Source organism: Acromyrmex echinatior, chromosome 12 (genome assembly GCF_024713525.1).
Source record: "Acromyrmex echinatior isolate Ae372 chromosome 12, ASM2471352v2, whole genome shotgun sequence".
NCBI classification, from domain to species: domain Eukaryota; kingdom Metazoa; phylum Arthropoda; class Insecta; order Hymenoptera; family Formicidae; genus Acromyrmex; species Acromyrmex echinatior.
This window is the reverse complement of record NC_141863.1, coordinates 11,373,331-11,381,938: the sequence shown is the minus strand read 5'-3', so window position 1 is coordinate 11,381,938 and position 8,608 is coordinate 11,373,331. Positions and strand designations below refer to the sequence as shown.

The window sequence follows — 8,608 nt, the reverse complement described above, 5'->3', positions numbered from 1 at the left end:
TTGTTGCAAACGATCGCAATGCATCACTAAAAATGATGGAGGAGACTTTAAATATCAATAGAGAAACGATTCGAACCATATTACATGAAGATTTGGGTAAAACGAAGGTTTGTGCGAAGTTTGTTCACACACATTAAGAAGCGATCAAAAACTTCATTGATTGTCCGTCAATGTTTGGTTCGAAATCGTGTCTCTGTGTTAAACTATCCACCGTATTCACCTGATTTGGCCCCCTGCGACTTCTCATTATTCCCAAAATTGAAATTGAAATTGAAAGGACGCTTTTTTGATGACATTCCGACCATCCAATCAGCTTCTACACAGGCACTAGAGGCAATTCCGCAAACTGAGCTAGAACATGCATTTGAATCACTATTGAATCGCTGTAACAAGTGTATTGAAGCCAGAGGAGAATATTTTGAATAATAAAACCAAAAAATATGCATATTTGTTGTTTCAATTATGATTTTCAGGCCCTGTCCGGGAACATATTTGTCGCACTGTGTAAAAGCGTATTATACATTAACATTAATAATAATGTATATTATATTAGCGTTTAACGATTAAGTAATTAAGTTCAACGATTAGCAGTAAAATAGAAATCTTCCTGAATGCGAGAACGAATATCTTTTTTTTCCCTTTTTCTTTTTCTGATAAAGTTAAATTAATTTTAAACATGTGAATGTAGTGAATTCGTATAAAGGATATTAAGGAAAACCGAATTTTTATTACAACAAATGGTTAAAATTCTATTACTATTACTTATTAAGAATAAATTTGTAGAGTGTGGAGTAGGGTTTACGCGGAGCCTTTGCTGCCTTATCTCAAGGAAAGCGCGAGTATAGGTTCTACCAAATTTTGAGAAGTGTCGATTGGTTCTGAAAGGACACTCCCATACTCATTTTCAGAATATAAAAGGAGCTATCAAAGACAGAAACTCACTACACTGCTTTTCTTTTCCTTTTTCGGTCAATTCATCAGTCACCCAGCCAGTCAGTCAGTCGGTTATTCAGACATTCAGTCAGTTACAGTTATACTATCACAGTTACAGTTATAGTTACACTATCAAAGTGAGAACTATCCTCGCGCTTCATCAGAACCTCACTTTCGTATTGTTTTACCTATAGCATTTATCTTTTTAATAAACGATAATATTAAATCGAATCTATCGACGGAACCTCTAAATCTCTAATCTCTAAATCTACATACAAGTACATATATATATATATTAGGTGTTGGAATTAATTCGTAGCGTTTTACAAGTGATGGGAAGTACTTTCATTAATGTATTTTTTAATGCTCATGTGAAATAAATAACATTCTTTCATTAAAAACGCTACGAATTAATTCCAACACCTAATATATATATATATATATATATATATATATATATATATATGAATATCTGAGGGGTTGTTGCAACTGTCGCTGCCAATAGCGTGGCCCCCGTTTGTTAACACTTTCTCAGAGAATTCATAATTTCCTCGTATCCAGAGAGCTGTTATGACTGTCGCTGCCAATAGTGTGGCCCTCGTTTACGACGGTTCTCCGGAACATTATAATTCTTTTTTTACATTACCTCCATGCCTACCAAAGGCGGACGAAGACAAAGAGAAAAGAGATTGAGGTTCCAAGTTAAATCGGCCCTTATTTCAAATCAAGATCCTTTCCCCTATTTCCAAAAACTTGCTAGACCAAGACAAACCTGTAGACTCACCCCGCGAACCTGTCTACACTCTAAGTAAATTGGAGGTCAACCTTACGTTTCCTAATTACAAAACCATTCCAAAGCCCGATCCACGCAGATTCGTCTATAAACTTCGCGATCTTTTTGGCATCGGATTCAAGATTACCCTTCCTTTAAATTATCCAGTACTTCCCAGTGAACCGCATCCTTAACCGCACAATTTAATCTCCGGTCCCCGAGTAAATTGTTTAAATACATTGACTCAAAAACGGAGAAAAATCTCAACAACAACATTAGACGTAACATAAAACATTATTCACTTATTTTAACATATACATGTATAATTACTAAAAACATATACATATATAATTACTAAAAATAGTATAAACAGTAGGTATAAGCTAATTGTTGAACTTAATATTGTATAAATAATTATTTTAATTGTAGAATAGAACGAACTCACCAAGTGAGGTTCGATTGTAATTATGCGAGTAGTTTTGTCTGTATGGATAGATAATGTAGTAGCGTCCCCGCTATGCACTTAGACCCAGTTTCACAACTCATGATTAACTCTTAACCGAGATTCAACTCGTTTCTCATCTTTTTCCAATTCTAAAATTGGAAAAAGACAATGAATAAATTGAATCTCGGTTATGAGTTAATTGTTAGTTGTGGAACTGGGTCTTAGCCAACAAGTCTTCTAGCGTATCCAACGATTAATGGTCTGTTGTCCCACCCGCTTTATGAGACGAACTAGATAAAAAAGGCGTCGTCCGAAAAAAATCGTAAGTTCCGAGTTATCTCAAGATAATGTTCACTAATCTGTAGATGCATTGTTTGTAACAAAACAGATTTTTTTGTTGCTTACAAAACGGTGAAAACGAGGAAAAAGATTGCGGATGTCCCGGAGCTGACATCTTGATACGATCTGATACTTTGGTAATAAGCTTGTCACTCAGGCTAATTTGGGATAACTTGAAAGATGCAAGCGTCTGAACGCGCTGGTCTATATCAAGAGCGAAGAGTAGAATTAATTTCTTAGTCGACTTTGAATAAACGAATCATAGGGAAAAAGGATTTTAAGCCTCGTGAGATCCAGTGCTGGATCCCAGACATAATCGTATCGAGGCCGAGGGAAATTCGAGCTCCCATGTCTATTCCCTTGTAAAAGTGAGTAATCAACATTTAATTTCCAATACTGCTATGCGTGAGAGAAATAGCGCTTTGGATAATGTTAATTGCTGAGTAGATAGATATTGTCCACTCTATATCTCGGGTCAGAAAATCCAAAAATTGTGAAGGATTCGATGCGAAGAGAGAGACTTTTTCGAATTGGCAATAAGATCACAAATCTCTCAGAGGTTTGGTATATTGGCAAATAGCTAACTCTGCTAATGAAGCTAGCATAACCTCTAAGGCTCTTATTGGAACACCGCGATTGAGGAAAGCTAGCCAGATAAGTTCCCTGTCGCCAAGGAAAGCGTCTTCCACGCCGAGTGTCGGATTCTAAAAGGAGAAGAAAATAAGTCGTGAGATGATGGAAAAATTATAGGATCCTTGGTCAAAAGGCGACGAAATAAAGAGAACGAGGGTTGTGATGGCCACTAAGGCACCACTATAATCCCCCTTGTCCTATCGTTTACAATTTTCCAGAACCTGCGATAAAAGAATAAAAAATGGAAAAGCGAGAAAGTTTACATCTCCGCTCAAGAGAGGATGAAGGCGTCGATCGAACCTGAATCCGGGAAGCAGGACATAAGACGTGCATTTAGCATTAATAATTTATACAAACAGATCGATCTCAAAGGTCCGAAATGTGTCGAGATTTCGACGAAAATTTCCTGCGATATTGACCATTCTGTGTCATGATTTACTGCTCTAAATTCTCGATCGGCGATAAACTTGTCAATCGATGCGATATAGGAGGCAAACGGGAGGATATTGCGCTCTTCGCACCATGTCCATATCTGTTTTACTAGAGACATTAAATACTGGATAAATCCGAAGTGGTTAATGTATGCGATGGCTGTCGTATTGTCTATGCGAAGAAGAGTATCGCAATCGAAAAGATCTGATGCAAAACACTTCAAGGCATAAAACAACTTTAAGTTCAAGGAAATTTATATGAGTCGATTTTTCCTCCTCCGACCAGCCATGTGGCTATAAATCGCTCTATTCTGACAAGGATGCGCCTGAAATTATTTCACGAACTGCCGGCTCGGAACGAAGAATACAAGCCTGATTAGTGTCCAATAAAATCCTAATCCATCATTGGAAATCACTAGCGTGACGAGATTTTCATCTTAGTCATATAATCTCCATTTGACTTTAATAGTGTTAACAACTTTTTTCTCTCAACTTTCTAATGTACAACAACTTATATTACACTGCGGGACAGATAGAAACCAATAGGAGCCAATCATGCTTGCAAAATCTCTAATCCAACATCTGGATTTTCATATACTCCAAAATCATCTTGAGCGGCCCAACGTTTCGGAGGAATTGCGATTGACTGCGAGATAGAGTTGAAAATAAAGCTCAAGTACTTACAACTTTGCATGGAAACAAGCTGATTTCGTGATTAAAAGAGAAAATTGAAAGAAGATTCAACGATGTCTTCTGGTTCTGTATGATTTCCTCTCACGACGGACTGATGAAAAGAAAATCGTCTAAATAAACGACCGAACAATAAGCTTTCTTTCGCAGTTTTGTCACCACTGATTTCATGATTTTTGTAAATATATATCGAAGAAAGACCAAAGAGGAGGGCCATGAACTTATACGTCACGACTCACTACTGAAAACGAAGAAAGCAATTTTCCTGAGCAATAGACACAAGTAAATATGCATCTTCCAAATCTAGAGTTGACATCCATGAATCTTGTCATCAACTGGACCATCATACGTCAATCCTCTAGCTGGAAATGAGATGATAGAAAACAATTTAAGTCTTTTGAATTTAAAATAAAATGCGTTTTTCCCAATGGCTTTTCGATAGGAAAGAAATGGGATAAGAATTGAAGGGGGGAAGGGGAGGGGGAGGGGTACCTACTATAACCCCTTTTATGAGCAGGCATTGCGTTTCTACGCAATCGCAGGCTTTAGCTTCGGCTACTGAAAATTTCGGTTTCTGCAAACAACTATGAGATTGTGGATAAGCTAGAAAGGGAATATTGTAATCAAAATTTTTTCCACTGCAAAAAGTGATCTTCCAGCAGTGCTTACTTCGCTCAACGGCGGGATCTCGTCCGCGAGGAAGATCAACGGTAGGAATACCGTGCGTGGCTCGACTTCTGTTAAGCTCCTGAACTGCGAGCCGTGGTTGCTACCTTCTGAACAGGAGGTTTTCTGTGTTGGCAGTTATTTGAATGGTTGCTGCTGGGCCGGCTGGAAACGGGCCTTAGTTGTCATGTTCGGGCTTGAAGAATATCTTGAGAGATCCTTGTCCGCTTTCTCGCACGCCTGTGCCGATTTAAGATCGTCCGCGAAAAGAAAATCAAAGAGCCATTTATCGACTGATGATATGTCGACCGCTGGCTTCTCCACATATATCAAACATGATTATAACGGACTGCTTGGCGAGGGATAACCTATACTGGTGATCCGCCAGCAGGTGGATGCCTTCTGCCAGTTTTGAAGTGGCAGCTCTTATGTCCGTCTGTAAGGAATAATCTTGATAGGTCTTCAAGAGATCTGACATACCTGCGCCGAATGCATTAAGGCAGACCTGCAGCTGCGTCTTCATTTGATACTCGGACTCTTTAGGACACTATGATGTTTTATATTATAGCAGCCTTTATCTCATTATTTAATTTAGGGCCCGCTAACACAGCTAAATTTTTCTTGAGCTCATATCTCGATAGCAGAGTCAATCGAAGATCTTCCTTCAAGCCAGACCGAATCTCATTCTTTGCGGACTGTAGAATAACTTCATTCCAGAAGGATTCTGTGGTGGCTGGTTATTCCCCGAATAACCCCTCGCCAAAGAGATATGTCATTTTCTTTATTTAAGTTTTTGTGAGATCTCAAAAGTCGATTGAGAGTCAAAAGTTACCTTAGGTGTGGCGTAGTGTCCTGGAATAAGAGAGAGAATGGCATGGTCAGATAGAGCAATCGGTTATGTTCCTTCTTTGCCTTAGCGAAGAAACGTACCTGGTTCGCCGCTCCGATTCTGAAGAACCGTCTGCTCATCTGCTTGCTCTGAGGCCTCTGGTTGGGAGATTGTTGTCTCATCCGCCAGGGGAGGATCGATATCTACTGTCGCGATGTATGTGACGAAGCTGGAAACAGCTGCTTCTGGAATTTTTGGATGAAAGAATGTTCCTTCATAAAAGCGAAGATCTCGTTGAGAGCGGAAGCTATATATCGCTGCGTAACAATGGAACGAAAGATTCGGAATGTGAGGCACTATACGACCTATCCTCAGTAAACACTGCGTTCTTCATCGCATGCTATCCGGATTCTCGCAAAGCAATATTTCGATCACGCTCCCGTGACTGATTTCGCGAATAATAACAATATTTGTGCTTATGCTTCGGCATTTCCGAGCAAAAAACACAAGAAAATTAACCGAAGCATGAAAGTACAACTGTTAGCTACGTGCAACAGAAACACAATAAAATGGCAGATCGGCAGAGGACCACAGGGGGCCGGTGCCGCCATCTTCAGATGATCATTTCTAAAACTGTTGGCTAAATGCGTAACGGGGACGCTATTACATTATCTATCGATACGGACAAAACCATAAAGCATAATTATACTTTTAGTTTCAATGTATACTTATGATATAAGCTTCCAGCTTCAATACAGAGCATAGTAATAGAAACAAACATAAAATCATGTAGTATATACGTATATATTACTAAGCTCATTTAAATTTCACATATCTTTCGAAAAATGTTTACTATACTTTAACAGTTACAAAATAGAATGTTATTTTTGATATCAAGTATATTAATAATTTAATTTAAAGTATATTAATAATTTAATTTATTTATTTATGTTAGTTTTCTTTATAATTTATTTAAATCCGAAACCATGGGGACAGACATAGTAGGTAATATGGACAGTTATTCTATGTGGAATTATTTAAATAAATGGATTGCTTAGATGTGCTTCTTTTATAAACCGGAATATTTCTAGGAATTTCTGCCAATAAAGAAATTAAACACAACGCGTAAATTACAGCCTTGACAATAAATATAATATAAAGCATTTTCAATTTATTGCATTTTCTTGGAACAAACGGTAATAAAAACAAAAAAAACTAACAAAATATTAAAATTGTTATAAAATAAATATTATTTTTTCAATAAAATTTTTTAATATACATATTTTTTGTTAGATATAGAACGTTCATGATATCAATGGGAGAGTTCTATACTTATAATCACAAGAATATAAGAATAGAACTGTAGAATACAACTTCTTAAATGTATACTTTTTTCACTTATTGATATTTTTTAAGTAATAAAAATCACTTAGATGAAATAATGCGATAAGTATTGAAAACAACGGACCCATCTCCGATGATTTTAACATATATTGTCATAGTTCTGTTCTTCGCAAGATTTTAGTCTGCCGAGGGGGAAACCACTAGCTGAAATATTGTCCCGCAGATGACATGATTTTATATAATTTCTCATCTGATTACAAATAATTTTTTTTATTACATATGAAGTAATTTGATAAAATATACGATTTTATTTAATTAATTTTAATATGAACTCGTGGTTGCATATATAATTATATAGAATTATACATAGAGATTTCATATGAATTTTATAATTTCGAAGACTCTGTCCCACGATTACGTTAAGTGGTTATCCTCTCGTAACCCGCGCATGTTATTCGTATAAAATTTATTAACAAAGTTCTTCTATGTAAAAAAAAATTTTCTGATTTAAAATAAATTCTTTGCTTCAAAAACAAAAATTTTCTTTGAAAATTATATTCTTGTATAATCTTTATTTTTAAAGCAGAAAATTTGATTTTAAATTAGAAAATTTATGAATTTGTAACTATTTCTTATTCGAAGTGAAATCCATCTTACATTCCTCCCTACCTATGGGAGTACAACTTACCACGAGAAGTAAATGCACCCCACTTCCTCCCCCCCATTCCTACTTAACAGCGCATAATTTTCCACGCAAAGCGAGGTCACTTCCCCCCCATCCCTTCCTTTCCAGGGGCGCACGAATTTCCATGCGAAACAATGTATACATTATATCCCCTTGCCTAGAAAGTTGCAAGTCCCTTGACACGGAAGGAACTAGGGTTGATCTTACTTCGCGTGGAAAGTCATGCGTCCCTTCGTAGGGGAAGAGGTAGAGTGGAATTCCCTTTGAGTGGAAAGTCGAGCGCCCCTCGATAGGGGGGGAGATGAGGTGGAACTCCTTTCGCGTGGAAAGTCGTGCGCTTCTGAAGCAGGAGGAAGTGAGATAAAAGTAGAGACAAAATCAAAATCAAACGACATGAACTAGGCTTTGCATCGAACTTATTAAAAATAGCAGAAAAAAACGCACGCACGAAATATATTTTAAAGCTTTTGTGATTTTTGCAGAAATGTATTCCAGCTTTAAAATATTTTTCGTACGTGCGTTTTTTTTCTGCTATTTTAAATAAGTTTCGATGCAAAGCTTAGCTCACGTCGCTTGATATTTTGATTTCGTATTTTCGTTAGTTGTCACGCGTCGATTTTATCGTTTTCCGTTGCGCGTTGTCCAACTACGGAGATTCACTAGTCGAATGTTTATTCGCCCTCATCACCCTTGTACGCCGCGGTATGATGCAGCACCTCGCATTCTATCGAAAATGTTATATTACGTGCCACTCTCATTGAACGTAGGCAAGTCACGCAAATATTTCCTCCGATAACAGAGTTTAATCAATTTTAACGTTATAATTATTGTTGTTGCTGGA

General features: G+C 37.1%; 1 pseudogene; it reads right to left on the bottom strand.

Annotated features, from left to right (window-relative positions):
- Positions 1–1,415: 1,415 nt before the first annotated feature.
- On the bottom strand, positions 1,416–8,147 carry LOC147907903 (uncharacterized; annotated as a pseudogene).
- Positions 8,148–8,608: the final 461 nt, after the last annotated feature.